General features: G+C 47.7%; 1 protein-coding gene across 2 annotated transcripts in view; it reads left to right on the forward strand.

The window, feature by feature from the left end:
• Positions 1-14,304, forward strand: part of LARGE1 (LARGE xylosyl- and glucuronyltransferase 1) — a 464,898-nt gene that overhangs the window by 198,013 nt on the left and 252,581 nt on the right. The window lies entirely within an intron of this gene.

Consider the following 14,304-nt stretch of genomic DNA (forward strand, 5'->3'; position numbering starts at 1 on the left):
GATTAGCCGTGTACTCCCCACAAGCAGTCCGTTTACACCTCCAAACGGTCACTACCTGCCAATCACTTTTCCGTGAAACCCTCATTGCGAGCGGGATCGCAGCGGCACTCTAGCACATGCGCATTGCGATCACAGTACACACTCAGACTTCCCATAATCCTTTGCGTGAACATCAGCCATTGTGTACAAACACGAGTCAGGCCCTCAGTTCGGAGGAGTGACACGGAACGTCTGACAACGTCTGCCCTGACCTTGCCTGGCTTATTAGCTGTCCTCAATATTCCGATCACAACTCGAAAAACAAAATAATCTCCACGATCTCAGCACATTTACACACGTTGATCCAAATTCCCAAGCGGTCTGAAGGCGTCTTTCTTTTCTGCCTTTATTAAATCTGAGGCTCGTTATATCTCTGTAAAGGATCACCTTAGTGTTGATTTGGAAGACGGAGCCTCTTTCTAGCTACCTAGTGCCCAATAAAGATAAAACGACTTAGATCGGGTAGGACGCTGTGTGTTCCTCTGCAGATGGCATTCGTTGATCGTTTGTCAAATACTTCACGACCCTGGACAGTTTACAGAAGTTCCCCTGTTGTATTACCCTACAATGGATGCAATAACCCCACATTGGGGTAGGTAGAGTAGGTCTTGTGTATCTTTGTTTTTGCAAATGTTCAACTGGTGACTGCAGGTGCAGGAGATGGTAGCAATGGTCGCAAACATGGAAAGTTTAGGAAGGCATGAGAGCGAGTGTGGAGCCTCAGACGATGGTGTAACCCCTACAAGCAGGCCGTGGATGAGCAAGGTGGGCAGTCTTCAAAAGCAAGGGCTGATGAGCCAACTAGGTAGTCATCCTAGAAGCCGCAAAAGCCGCCAGGAATGTAGAGGATTCAGAATGCTGGTTTATAGAATCAGATTTAATAAACTGGCAGCGAGTTGCTGCTTATTAAGGCCTGAAGTTAAAGAAACAAGCGTCAAGTCATTGCCAGCAGCTCGTCTCACTCCCCACATATATAACAGGATCAATATAGCTGCAGCAAATTGCAACGGAGCCCGTGACTCACTGTGCAGACACCGGCCCGCACTGCTGCAACTTAGAACTTGTAGTACAGGTTCTGGGCATCTCTTATAGTCCAGGTCCTGGGTATCTCTTGTAGTACAGGTTCTGGGCATCTCTTGTAGTACAGGTCCTGGGCATCTCTTGTAGTACAGGTCCTGGGCATCTCTTGTAGTACAGGTCCTGGGCATCTCTTGTAGTACAGGTCCTGGGCATCTCTTGCAGTACAGGTTCTGGGCATCTCTTGTAGTACAGGTCCTGGGCATCTCTTGTAGTACAGGTCCTGGGCATCTCTTATAGTACAGGTCCTGGGCATCTATTGTAGCACAGGTCCTGGGCATCTCTTGCAGTACAGCTTCTGGGCATCTCTTGTAGTACAGGTCCTGGGCATCTCTTGTAGTACAGGTTCTGGGCATCTCTTGTAGTACAGGTCCTGGGCATCTCTTGTAGTACAGGTTCTGGGCATCTCTTGTAGTACAGGTCCTGGGCATCTCGTGTAGTACAGGTCCTGGGCATCTCTTGTAGTACAGGTCCCGGGCATCTCTTGCAGTAAGCTTCTGGGCATCTCTTGTAGTACAGGTCCTGGGCATCTCTTATAGTACAGGTTCTGGGCATCTCGTGTAGTACAGGTTCTGGGCATCTCTTGTAGTACAGGTCCTGGGCATCTCTTATAGTACAGGTTCTGGGCATCTCGTGTAGTACAGGTTCTGGGCATCTCTTGTAGTACAGGTCCTGGGCATCTCTTGTAGTGCAGGTCCTGGGCATCTCTTGTAGTACAGGTTCTGGGCATCTCTTGTAGCACAGGTCCTGGGCATCTCTTGTAGCACAGGTCCTGGGCATCTCTTGCAGTACAGGTCCTGGGCATCTCTTGTAGTACAGGTCCTGGGCATCTCTTGTAGTACAGGTCCTGGGTATCTCTATTGTAGTACAGGTCCTGGGCATCTCTGGTAGTACAGGTCCTGGGCATCTCTTGCAGTACAGGTCCTGGGCATCTCTTGTAGTACAGGTCCTGGGCATCTCTTGTAGTACAGGTCCTGGGCATCTCTTATAGTACAGGTTCTGGGCATCTCTTGTAGTACAGGTCCTGGGCATCTCTTGTAGTACAGGTCCTGGGCATCTCTTGTAGTACAGGATCTGGGCATCTCTTATAGTACAGGTTCTGAGCATCTCGTGTAGTACAGGTTCTGGGCATCTCTTGTAGTACAGGTCCTGGGCATCTCTTGTAGTGCAGGTCCTGGGTATCTCTCTTGTAGTACAGGTCCTGGGCATCTCTTGTAGTACAGGTTCTGGGCATCTCTTATAGTACAGGTCCTGGGCATCTCTTGTAGTACAGGTCCTGGGCATCTCTTGTAGTACAGGTTCTGGGCATCTCTTATAGTCCAGGTCCTGGGCATCTCTTGCAGTACAGGTCCTGGGCATCTCATATAGTACAGGTCCTGGGCATCTCATATAGTACAGGTCCTGGGCATCTCTTATAGTACAGGTCCTGGGCATCTCTTGTAGTACAGGTCCTGGGCATCTCTTGCAGTACAGGATCTGGGCATCTCTTATAGTACAGGTCCTGGGCATCTCTCTTGTAGTACAGGTCCTGGGCATCTCTTGTAGTACAGGTCCTGGGCATCTCTTGTAGTACAGGTTCTGGGCATCTCTTGTAGTACAGGTCCTGGGCATCTCTTATAGTACAGGTCCTGGGCATCTCTTATAGTACAGGTCCTGGGCATCTCTTGTAGTACAGGTCCTGGGCATCTCTTGCAGTACAGGATCTGGGCATCTCTTGCAGTACAGGATCCGGGCATCTATTGTAGTACAGGTCCTGGGCATCTCTTGTAGTACAGGTCCTGGGCATCTCTTGTAGTACAGGTCCTGGGCATCTATTGTACAGGTCCTGGGCATCTCTTGTAGTACAGGATCTGGGCATCTCTTGTAGTACAGGTCCTGGGCATCTCTTGCAGTACAGGTTCTCGGCATCTCTTTTTTTTTTTTTTTTTTTGCAAATTAATTTTTTTTGATAATTTCAAAAATAGAAACAACGAGTAGTCATAATCGAGATACAACATCAAAAAGAGCCTGGAGATGTGAGCATTAACAGGATCCGTAAAGGGAATGCTGCATTTCGACTAACATATTGTGTCTCCAGAAACAAATCTAGAGTTACAACTACTTAGATATGTAAAAAATAGAAGAGGGAGAGGAAAGATAAAGAACAAAAGAGAAAGAGCCCAGAGAAAAGGAGTAAAGTTACTTCCAAGATAGGGGAGGAGGGGAAAGGGTATCCCAAGGAAAAAGATTTAGAGCAAAAAGGGGGGGGGGGGGGGGGGTTCTCTCCTTCCAACTCATGGATCCCTGCTACATCAATAGCAGGGGGCTACTTAAATGTAAGAGAAAATGAGGTTTTATCCTCAAAGGGAAGATTTATAATAGATTGTCTCTTTGTATTCGAGCCAAGGGCTCCAAGTGGCATTAAAGGATGTGTTTCTCACTTCTAGTGATGCAATGAAGTCCTCCATTGCCATATAATGATCTAGGCGGGCGTTCCACTCCTTCATAGTAGGAATCACTGTAGATTTCCAGTGTACTGGAATGATTGCCTTGGAGGCACTTAAAATATGGCGTAATAGTGATTTCTTAAGTCGATGTCTGGGTGTACGAGTAAGATTTAATAGCCAAAAACTAGGACAACAGGGTAGATCTTCGCCAAGAATAATGTTAGTTGCCTCCACCACTTTGTTCCAATATGGTTGAAGAAGAGAGCATTCCCACGATATATGTAGGGGGGTACCCACGGCTGTCCTACATCGCCAACATGTGTTGGGTACTCCGGGGTAGATTTTCGCAAGGAGATTTGGGCATCTATACCACTTTGTGAGTACTTTGTAGTGAGTCTCCAGGGCCAAAACATTGGTAGTTAAGGAAAAAGTATTATTATAGATATCTTCCCAATCATCTGTAGTTACTAAACCCGCGAGATCTAGTTCCCAATCCTTGACATACTTAGGTTGGGTAGAAAATCTGTGGTCTATTATCCATTTATAAAACGTAGATAGAGTGTGTCTGGGATATGATTGGGAGAGACACAGCTGCTCGAACAAAGTCATAGCCCGCTTACCCCTCCCAGAAGAGCAAAAAGTCATTAGGTAATGTTTAATTTGAAGATACCTCCATATTTCTTTGTTAGGTAGATTCCATTTAGCCTGCAATTCGGGGAAGGGTATCACGCCAGAAGCGTCCAGCAGCTGATCTACTCTCAGGATGCCTCTTTCTCGCCATAAACAAAACGACAAGGAGTGGCATCCTGGGGGAAACTCAGGATTCCCAAACAATGGCAAAAGTGGAGAAGGGGGCGCGGAAATGTGAGGAAGGGTACGTAGAAGACGCCAACACAGAAATATAGGGCCAGCCAGTGGATGCATTACCCGGGGGACTTTAGAGAGCCAAGGGGAATCCGAGCTAAGGGAGGGAAGAGAGGCCAATTCGATATCCACCCATTGTTTCCTATGGAGCTCGCGGCTCCACTCCATTACTCTCGTAAGGAGTACTGCTTGGTAGTATGAGAAAAAGTGGGGAAGTTGGAGACCTCCTTGGTATTTTCGTCTAAAAAGAATGTCATGCTTAAATCGTGGCTTACGTCCCGCCCAAACGTAGTCTCTAATCTTACGTTGTAGGGAGGTAAACCATGATCGAGGGATAGCGATGGGCAATGTTTGCAACAGGTACAGGATTCTGGGTAAGATGTTCATCTTAACTACCCCTATTCTACCTATCCATGAAATTTTTTTCCCACCCCATTTGGTAAGGTCAGATTGGAGTTTGGATAAAAGTGGGGGAAAATTTGAGTGGTAAATCTGAGAAAGATCCCTATGGAGGATCACCCCTAAATATTTTAATTGTGTTGGGTGCCATGCGAAGGGCGAAATGGATTGGAGAACTTGGAGACTCGTCTGGTCCAATGTTAAATTTAATGCCGTGGACTTTTGCAAGTTAATTTTGAAATTGGAGAGAGTGCCAAAACGCTTAAATTCTTTAAGGAGATTGGGTACTGAGGTCAGAGGGTTGGATATCACTGCGAGGAGATCGTCCGCAAACAAGGTGAGTTTATATTCCGTCTTTCCCACCTGCAGCCCCGTGATGTTCACGTTCTGACGAATGGCCCTCGCCAGGGCCTCCATGCATAGCACAAAGATAAGCGGTGACAAAGGACAACCCTGACGAGTGCCATTCCGTATCTGGAATGTGTCCGACAGCTCCCCATTTATACGGACACGAGCCGCGGGCCCAGAATACAGGGCCCCAAGTCTCTGGAGACCTACTCGGCCCAAGCCCAAGTGTTCCATTACCCCCAACAAAAAATCCCAATCAACTCTATCGAACGCTTTTTCCGCGTCAGTGGAGAAAAGAATAGAAGGAGATTTACAGGTTGAGGCGTAAGAAATTAAATCCAGGACCTTCGTGGTGTTATCTGTAGCCTCACGGCCCGGGACAAACCCCACTTGGTCCGAGTGCACTAGGGTCGGAAGAAAGAGTTTTAGGCGATTCGCCATTAATTTGGCGAAGAGCTTTAAATCTACATTTAACAGGGAAATGGGCCTATAGCTGGAACATTGGGCCGGGTCCTTACCCTCCTTAGGGATCACCGTAATGTGTGCAAGCAGAGACTGGGGAGAGAAGGGGGACCGGTCCGAAACCTGATTAAAGGCTCTAAGCATCAGTGGCAACAAAACATCTCCAAATGTCTTCTAATATGCCAGCGGGATCCCGTCGGGGCCTGGACTTCTGCCATTAGGGGTAGTTTTAATAGCTTCCTCAAGCTCTGAAAGAGTGTAGGGGGCCTCGAGTGATTCAACTTCCTCTGGTGAAAGTGTGGGAAAATTAATTTCACGTAGGAACTCTGCAATAGAGGCCTTTCTGGAGAGGTAAAACCCGGCTTCAGTAGAACCTCTGAGGTTATATAACTCGGTGTAATAACTTCGGAAGGCTGCTGCTATCTCTGTCGTGGTATTCTGTGTTGGTCCGGCATGTGATTTAACCTTGGATATAAAAGATGCTGCCCGTTGGGCCTGGAGTGCCCGTGCCAGCAGCTTCCCAGGTTTATTCCCCCATAGAAAATACCGACTACGGCATTTCTTCGCCTCCAATTTCAGTCTGTGAGACATAAGTGAGTCTAGTTCCTTCCGAGCCAATAATAGAGGCTGAAGGGTATCATCTGACAAAGCGGATTTATGGAGAAGTTCTAGGGCTAGAATTTTTTGGATCAAGGCCACCCGAGCCGCCATGTGTTGTTTCTTCCTTAGAGCACCCAGTTGTATGAGTTTGCCCCTTATAACACACTTATGGGCCTCCCAGACCACCACTTTAGAGATCTCAGCAGTGTCGTTCACGTCAATATATTCAGTGATAGCTTCCCTAATCTGCTGCTGGCAATACGGATCCTGAAGGATTAGCTCATTCAATCTCCATGTGTAAGAATTGAGGCGAGGAGGGGACAAACGAACCCCCAAAGAGACTGGAGCATGATCAGCCCAGGATATGTTACCCACAGCAGAGACCTCAACCAAGTGTAAAAACCTATGAGTGATAAATAAGTAGTCAATCCTAGTGTAAGTGTTGTGCGGGTGTGAGTAGAAAGTGAAGTCACGAGTAGAGGGGTGTTGTATCCTCCATACATCAATGAGTTGGAAGTTATGTAGAATTCTCCGGACCCTACGATGGAGTTTATCAGAGTACCTAGGCGAGGGGTTAGAGGAGTTTAAACGAGGTTCCAGGGACCAATTTAAGTCCCCACCGAAGAGCAAAATTCCGTTAATATGGGGCTGGGCTAGGGTAAGGACCCTTTCTAAAAAGGCCGGCTGTGCCTTATTCGGGGCATAGATGTTAAGAAAGGTGAGAGCCCTATTGGCCACATTGCAATTAAGAAGCAGAGCCCTGCCGGGAATAAGTTGATGACATACAACATCAGCAAGGGCAACATGTTTGGCGAACAATATTGCTACCCCTAGGGTTTTACCTTCAGTATTATTAGAAAAATAACCTGTAGGGAAGTCCCTATTCCTGAGAGAAGGGGCTGCTCCCTCTTTAAAGTGGGTTTCTTGCACAAAGGCAACATCTGCTTTCTCGGCCTTAAGTTCTCGCAGGGCCCTTGACCGTCTCTCAGGAATGTTGAGTCCCCGGGCGTTAATAGAAACCACATTTATCAGCGCCATATTCTTGGCTTAAAAAAGGAAAAAAAAAGAAAAAATGTCGGATCTAGCCTCATAAAGATTCCAACAAAATGGGGCAGGGGTCGAGCACAAGCAAATCCAGCTAGCGCAGGAAGGGAGGAGAGAACCAGAAGGAAAAAAGAGAAAAGAGAAGAAGAGGGCAGAAGAACAGCAGAGCAAAAAGACATAACAGTATAGAACAAACGAACAAGAAACCAAAAAAGAAACAAGACACCGCTCCCGGTTGTTCGAGCGACGGAGACAATAGTCCCATGGATCGGTCCGGGACCAGACATTGCGGTGCAAACGGGGTAACAAGGGAGGAACGGATCCACCCTCCGACACAAACCACATATAATAATAATAATAATAAAGAAAAAAAAATTATATATTAAATTTTTTAGCGACCACAGGAATGCAAACACAACTGATCAACATAATGATAACAATACGCACCCCAAACTAATTTAAAGCAGTATATACTTTGGTAGAGATGTGGGGTCATCTCCCTAAACGAGTTATACAACGTTCAGACCCCTCAAGCCAAAGGCAATTATCAAAGAAAGAAAGAAACAGGGCCTGGGAGGCATTGCGCCTTCCGACTGCATAGAATCTCACTGCGGAAATCCATCCAATGGGTAACAGCCCCCTCCACAGAGTCCCTGCGTGGCGACACAGCTGTCCATGGGCTGAAAGTTCCCATGTCATAAGCAAAAGTCACAAATCAAATAGAGGGATACTCAGGTCTTCGCAGCCGGTGAGGAAGATGCAGAGGACGGGGAGGAGCGATTCCGCTTTTGCAATGCTGGGGGGGAGCCCACTGTTTGAAAAGGAGGGCCGACCCGTGGGGGTTGAGGGGGGCGGATCCTCGAGCGTACGGATTGCCACTCAGGGGTCTGCACTGGATCAATTGACAGAGTGGAGCAGAAGAGAGCGACATCCTCCGGGGGTCCGAATCGTGGCCGTCCGACCCTCGTTAGTGGCTGTAATGCTGAAGGGAAATCCCCATCTATATTTGATGTTATTCTTACGAAGGATGTCCGTTAAGGGCTTCAATTGACGTCTAGATTGTAGGGTGTGACGAGAAAGATCTTGAAAAACCTGAATAGGCGAGCCATTGAAGTCTAAGTCGCCGGAGTTCCGGAGTTTTCTAATTATCTCGTCTTTTTGGCTATAATAATGTAGGCGACAGATAATATCTCGTGGCCGGTCAGACTGCAGGCCTCTAGGACGCAGCGCCCTGTGTGCTCTGTCGAAGACAATGGGGTCGCTTGGATCGGTCTCCAGGACTGCACCGAAGATTTTGTTTAGGACATCTGGGATGTTTTGTTGGGGTATGTCCTCAGGGATGCCCCTCACCCGCAGGTTGTTTCTGCGTCCCCTATTGTCTAAATCGTCAAGATGGTCGTGTAGGTTCTGAATCTCCTCTGCTTGAAGTTTAATGGTGTCCACCAATGCATGATGGAAAGCATTGGACTCCTCTCCAGTAGACTCCAGCGTTTCGATGCGAGAGCCCAGCTGAGTCAATTTGGACCGAAGTGTGGACACTTCAGAGTGTACTACGTCCCGAAGCCTACTCTCCAAGGATGTGAAATCTGCCTTGGTGGGCAAGGACTGCAAGAGTTTAAGGACTTTCTGCATATCCTGTTGTCCAGTGGAGCCCAGAGCAGGTGTGATCGCTCTGGATTCGACTTGTGTCCCAGACCCCTCAGAGTGAGCGGGAGAGGTGGGCGTCGACGGGGCTGACATGTCCGTATCTTTTTGGAGATTGAGATATCTTCGAAGGTCCGAGCGGGGGGGAACTGCAGACAGGCGGACTGAGGTTCTTACTCCCTTACGTTTCCTGCGACTCATGAAAGGGCGGCTTTTGAATCCGGAGAGGGTAATCCAATGAAGAGTAGCAGGGAGAGGATGTAAGCGACAGCACCTTTATGACAAGAACGGAAACATAAGCACAGGATGACTGGACGCCACTAATCACACGGAGCCCACTCCCTCGTTCCCGTTTCACGCAGTTGGGGACAAATATTTGAAGAGCACTACGCAGCAATCATGTAAAAGAGAGGGACAGGTGCAGCTGAGGCTATAGAAACCAGGTTGCATGGTCGTGGAATGCGAACATATCGTATTGGCCGCGTTGCCGTGTCGGGTCTAGCAGAAGAGTGTAGGGGTAGTAAGACAAACCCGTGGTCGCTATGCCGGAAGTATGTGTCAGAAGGTGTCAGCCATTACTCCTCGAGATGGCCGCACATGGTGGTTGAAGGAAGCATCCACTCCCAGGAAGGTGGGGATAAGTTCACATGGCAGTGCCTACTCCAATAGGCAAGATGATTTGTTATAATACAAGGAAGTGAGACAGCAGCACCAAGGGGGTGAGATTCATCAGGGTCCCACAGCTTTGGTTCCCCTGGTCAGGCAGAGAGAGCGTATTCAGGCAAGGAATCCGCTCAGTAGTGCAGTCACTATGCGCCAGGAAAATAGAGGTCACAGAGCCCACTATAACACAGGGTGGGAGTAGTGAGAAGTGGGGTAAGGGCAGCTGCAGGCCCCTCCAAGGATCACTGCTTCCTCTGACAGAGCCTAGCCCGGGCAGTCAATATCCCCCAAAAGCAGAGGGGAGAGGGTTCCCAGCAGCCCCCACTACCTGCAGCACAGTAAGAGCAGGGCAGTGTCACCCCACAGAACCGCAGCTTCCAGTTAATAAAGCCTGCCAGACTCCAAGATGGCGCCGCCGGGCTCCAATCCTGAGCCGCAGCAGCGCTGGTACCTGCGCCCCAGCTAGCGGGGGAGAACTCGTTGGTGGAGGCGGCGCCAGCCGCGGTCAGCGACGGGAGCTCTGTCACACGATCCGCGTCACACTCTCCCGCCGCACTGAGCCACACAGAGGGCGCCGCGGCCAGCGGGCGGAACACCGCACAGTGGAGTCGGGCAGGAGGCAGGTGGGGAGAGTACCGTTGAGGCTATAGAAAGTCTGCTGCAGTCCGCGATCAGGGCTCCGTCGCGTCACTTCCGGTCCGGGATGGCACCCGGCTGGAGTTCCCGGCTCCAACTAGGCAGGTAGGCCGCACACGGGCACAGGGGGCACCCGCCGGCTCCGCAAACCCACCTACCCAGTGCAGGGGAGCCTAAGTAAACCACTGGTGGGGCGCAAGCAAAAGCTGGAAGGGCCAAAGGAAGGCTAAATATAGATTTTGAGCAGGAGACCAGGCCCAGCACGTCCACCTCCACACACAGATAGGCCACACACCCCTGGGCATCTCTTATAGTACAGGTCCTGGGCATCTCTTGTAGTACAGGTCCTGGGCATCTCTTGTAGTACAGGTCCTGGACATCTCTTGTAGTACAGGTCCTGGGCATCTCTTGTAGTACAGGTTCTGGGCATCTCTTATAGTACAGGTCCTGGGCATCTCTTATAGTACAGGTCCTGGGCATCTCTTGTAGTACAGGTCCCGGGCATCTCTTGTAGTACAGGTCCTAGGCATCTCTTGTAGTACAGGTTCTGGGCATCTCTTATAGTACAGGTCCTGGGCATCTCTTGTAGTACAGGTCCTGGGCATCTCTTGTAGTACAGGTTCTGGGCATCTCTTATAGTACAGGTCCTGGGCATCTCTTGTAGTACAGGTCCTGGGCATCTCTTGCAGTACAGGTTCTGGGCATCTCTTATAGTACAGGTCCTGGGCATCTCTTGTAGTACAGGTCCTGGGCATCTCTTGTAGTACAGGTTCTGGGTATCTCTTGTAGTGCAGGTCTTGGGTATCTCTTGTAGTGCAGGTCCTGGGCATCTCTTTTAGTTCAGGTTCTGGGCATCTCTTGTAGTACAGGTCCTGGGCATCACCAGTCTCCACACAGTACTGGCGCCTCGAGAATCCCTATGGCAGTGGAGCAGCTTCATAGTGATTTTAAATTGTGACTTCCTGTGTGCAACAACAAGACTCCTGGGTAAGAAGCATGGTAGGCCTTTGTAGAGCAATTAGGCACGGAGTTTAAACAACACAGAAACCCCCCCAACATCACCACCTTGGGCAGAGACAGCTCGCCCTGTGAAAGGGGTGCAAGGTGTCCCATAACTACCATTGCTTGGCTGCTTTCCTTCCAGGCTGCATTTCCTCCGAATGGGAAAGGTTAGACAACAAGCTCGTTGCCTAGGTGTCACCCTTGACTCTGAACTGTCCTTTGTTCCACACATTCAATCTGTCTCTAAATCATTTTACATGCACCTCAAAAACATATCCAAAATACGCCCTTATCTTACACAAGACACTGCAAAAACTCTAATCCATGCTCTCATTTTCTCCCGCATTGATTATTGTAATAGTCTCCTTACTGGTCTTCCCAAACATAGGCTCCCACCACTTCAATCCATTTTAAATGCAGCTGCGAGGCTAATCTTCCTCGCCAGACGTTCTTCATCTGCTGATCCGCTCTGTCAGTCCCTCCATTGGTTACCGGTATTCTACCGTGTCAAATATAAAATACTTTTACTTACATACAAGGCTATTAACCAAACTGCACCATCATACATCTCCTCACTCATCTCAAAATATCTCCCTACCAGACCTCTCTGCTCTGCACAAGATCTGCGTCTCTCATCCACATGTATTACCTGTTCCCACTCAAAATTACAGGACTTTACCCGGGCTTCACCCACTCTGTGGAATGCACTCCCACGCGCAATAAGACTCTCCTCTAGTCTCCAAACCTTTAAACGTTCTCTGAAAACTCATCTCTTCAGACAAGCCTACCAAATTTCAGACCCACACACATAACCTTCACAGCTTCCCTATCAAGTTACATCCCCTCTGTACAGTCCACATAAACTCACATTTTGTCTTCCAACATTGCTGGGTGATCATATCATATACAACCCATTAAGAACCTAGCAACCTGGGGAACCATTATGTGACAGGTAGCATCTATCCTTGTGTATCAATGCCTATTTCCCTATAGATTGTAAGCTTGCGAGCAGGGACTTCCTACCTCTGTCTGTCTGTCTGTCTGTCTGTCTGTCTGTCTTTGCCCAGTTTTGTTCTATAATTGTTGTTCTAATTGTAAAGCGCAACGGAATATGCTGCGCTATGTAAGAAACTGCTAATAAATAAATAATAAATAAACATTAATGAGCAATCAAAAAGAAAAAGGGCAGAGAATCCTGAAGAAAAGAGGACGTTGCCCCTCCTTCAGTATATATAAACTCCTAAATTCCGCTCCTGCTGCAATATAATGTACATCTAACAAGGGGGCAGATGTATTAAGCCTGGAGAAGTGATAAAGCAGTGATAAGTGCAAGGTGATAACGCACCAGCCAATCAGCTCCTATCTGTAAATTTACAGTTAGGAGCTGATTGGCTGGTGCATTATCACCTTGCACTTATCACTGCTTTATCACTTCTCCAGGCTTAATGCCCCAAGATAACCTTTTAAAGCCTTACAGACCCAAACCTCGTCACTTATATAACATTAGGCCCATGTAGCTATAGATTTGTATGGACTCCCACGTGGACACATTGATTAAAGACCAAAGTTGGAGAACCACTTCAAGATGTAGTCTTCCATAGGCCTACCACAGGAGGTCCAAGTGTTGCCAGTCCTGTCTCCAATATGTTTAGTCCATACAGTATCAGTTACTAGTACCTCTGTCAGTATCACTGCTGCATTCGCTATTGTAAATAAGGCAACTGCATTTCAGCACTGAGAACCAAGAAAAAATAAACAATGCCTTTAAAACTTGTCTACGCGTCACCGTAATTAGCTAACAGATCGACAAAAGGTTGCAGCGAGGGTGACGCTTTGCTCAGTAGAGTTACCCACAATGCATTCGCCTCTCTAGCCTTCTGGCACAGATAGAGTGTAAACCGCCGTCTGAAATCTAGACATTTAGGGACATACAGGCGTTAAACGAGCAACTATGGCCCATGCTTTTAATTAACAGATCAATTAAGCAGCAAACAGGCAAATTAAAAGAGCAGAGTCTTTTTCAGATGCACAACCTTAATTACCAATCCGCTAGTGGATTTAATTAATGGACCTGGCTTCACTAGCGGCGATACTCCACCGAGATCTCAAAGAGGCTTGAAGGAGTTGATTTCTGCCATGGCGGCCAGGAAATGAATTTACAACCGATAAGAAACTCTTATTGTTTTTTTTCTTGCCGCAACACTTTTAGTGTATTTTTTTTATTCTTTTTGAGAGACCCGACTTTGAATAACGGCAGCATAAAAAAAATATGTTTGCCGGTGATAGCTGTGATATATACGTAACATAAAGCATTAATCATACTTAAACAGCCAGTCGTTGGTATATGCGTTCAGATAGAAACACTTTATGTTCTCGCAACGATATATCTTCCAGAATATGGTTCCTTTTTCCTTTTGTTTTCTTGTGTGCATGCCATGAATTGTAAAGATACTGCATAAAATATACCTGCAAAGGAAGGCAAGGGAAAGTGCGAAGGAAGCCATATTGAGAGACTATCGCTGACTGACGAATATCAGTTCTCAGGGGCGTAATCAATTTTGTCCCTGTTTTTATTCGCTGATGTGTCGAAGGGACGATGCAAGCTTGATTAGAATTGCCTCTATTCATTTGCAAATTGTTGAGAAGTATCAGGTTGATGCATCAAAACTTCTGAAGACGATGGGTGGAGGTGCTGCCCATAGTAACCAGCTAATCAGGTTCTAGCTCTCATTTGTCAAGTACAGTACATTATATGAACTACAATAATAGCTAGAATCTCATTGGTTGCTACGTGCAACTTATCAACCTCCTTTGAAAGTTAGATACATCCCACTCTGAAGGATAGGCCAATATTAATCTGTGTTTTAGGTGTTTCCTCTTGAGAAGGGATGGATAGAAGATGTGGGTGGGGATGTGCAATCAATGGGTGGGGCAATGTGTATGATGTAACAGTCTTACCCCCCCTATGTTCACTGAGCTGGGTGGGCAGTGCTTGGTGACACAATTTGCATTATCACAGCAAACCCCTCCCGCCTACTTTACCGGCCGGCAACTGTTTTTTATGTCCTTCACTGGGAATTGCCTACTTTGTTGGGAGTGC

The sequence above is a fragment of the Pseudophryne corroboree genome, chromosome 6 (genome assembly GCF_028390025.1).
Source record: "Pseudophryne corroboree isolate aPseCor3 chromosome 6, aPseCor3.hap2, whole genome shotgun sequence".
Taxonomy (NCBI): Eukaryota; Metazoa; Chordata; class Amphibia; order Anura; family Myobatrachidae; genus Pseudophryne; species Pseudophryne corroboree.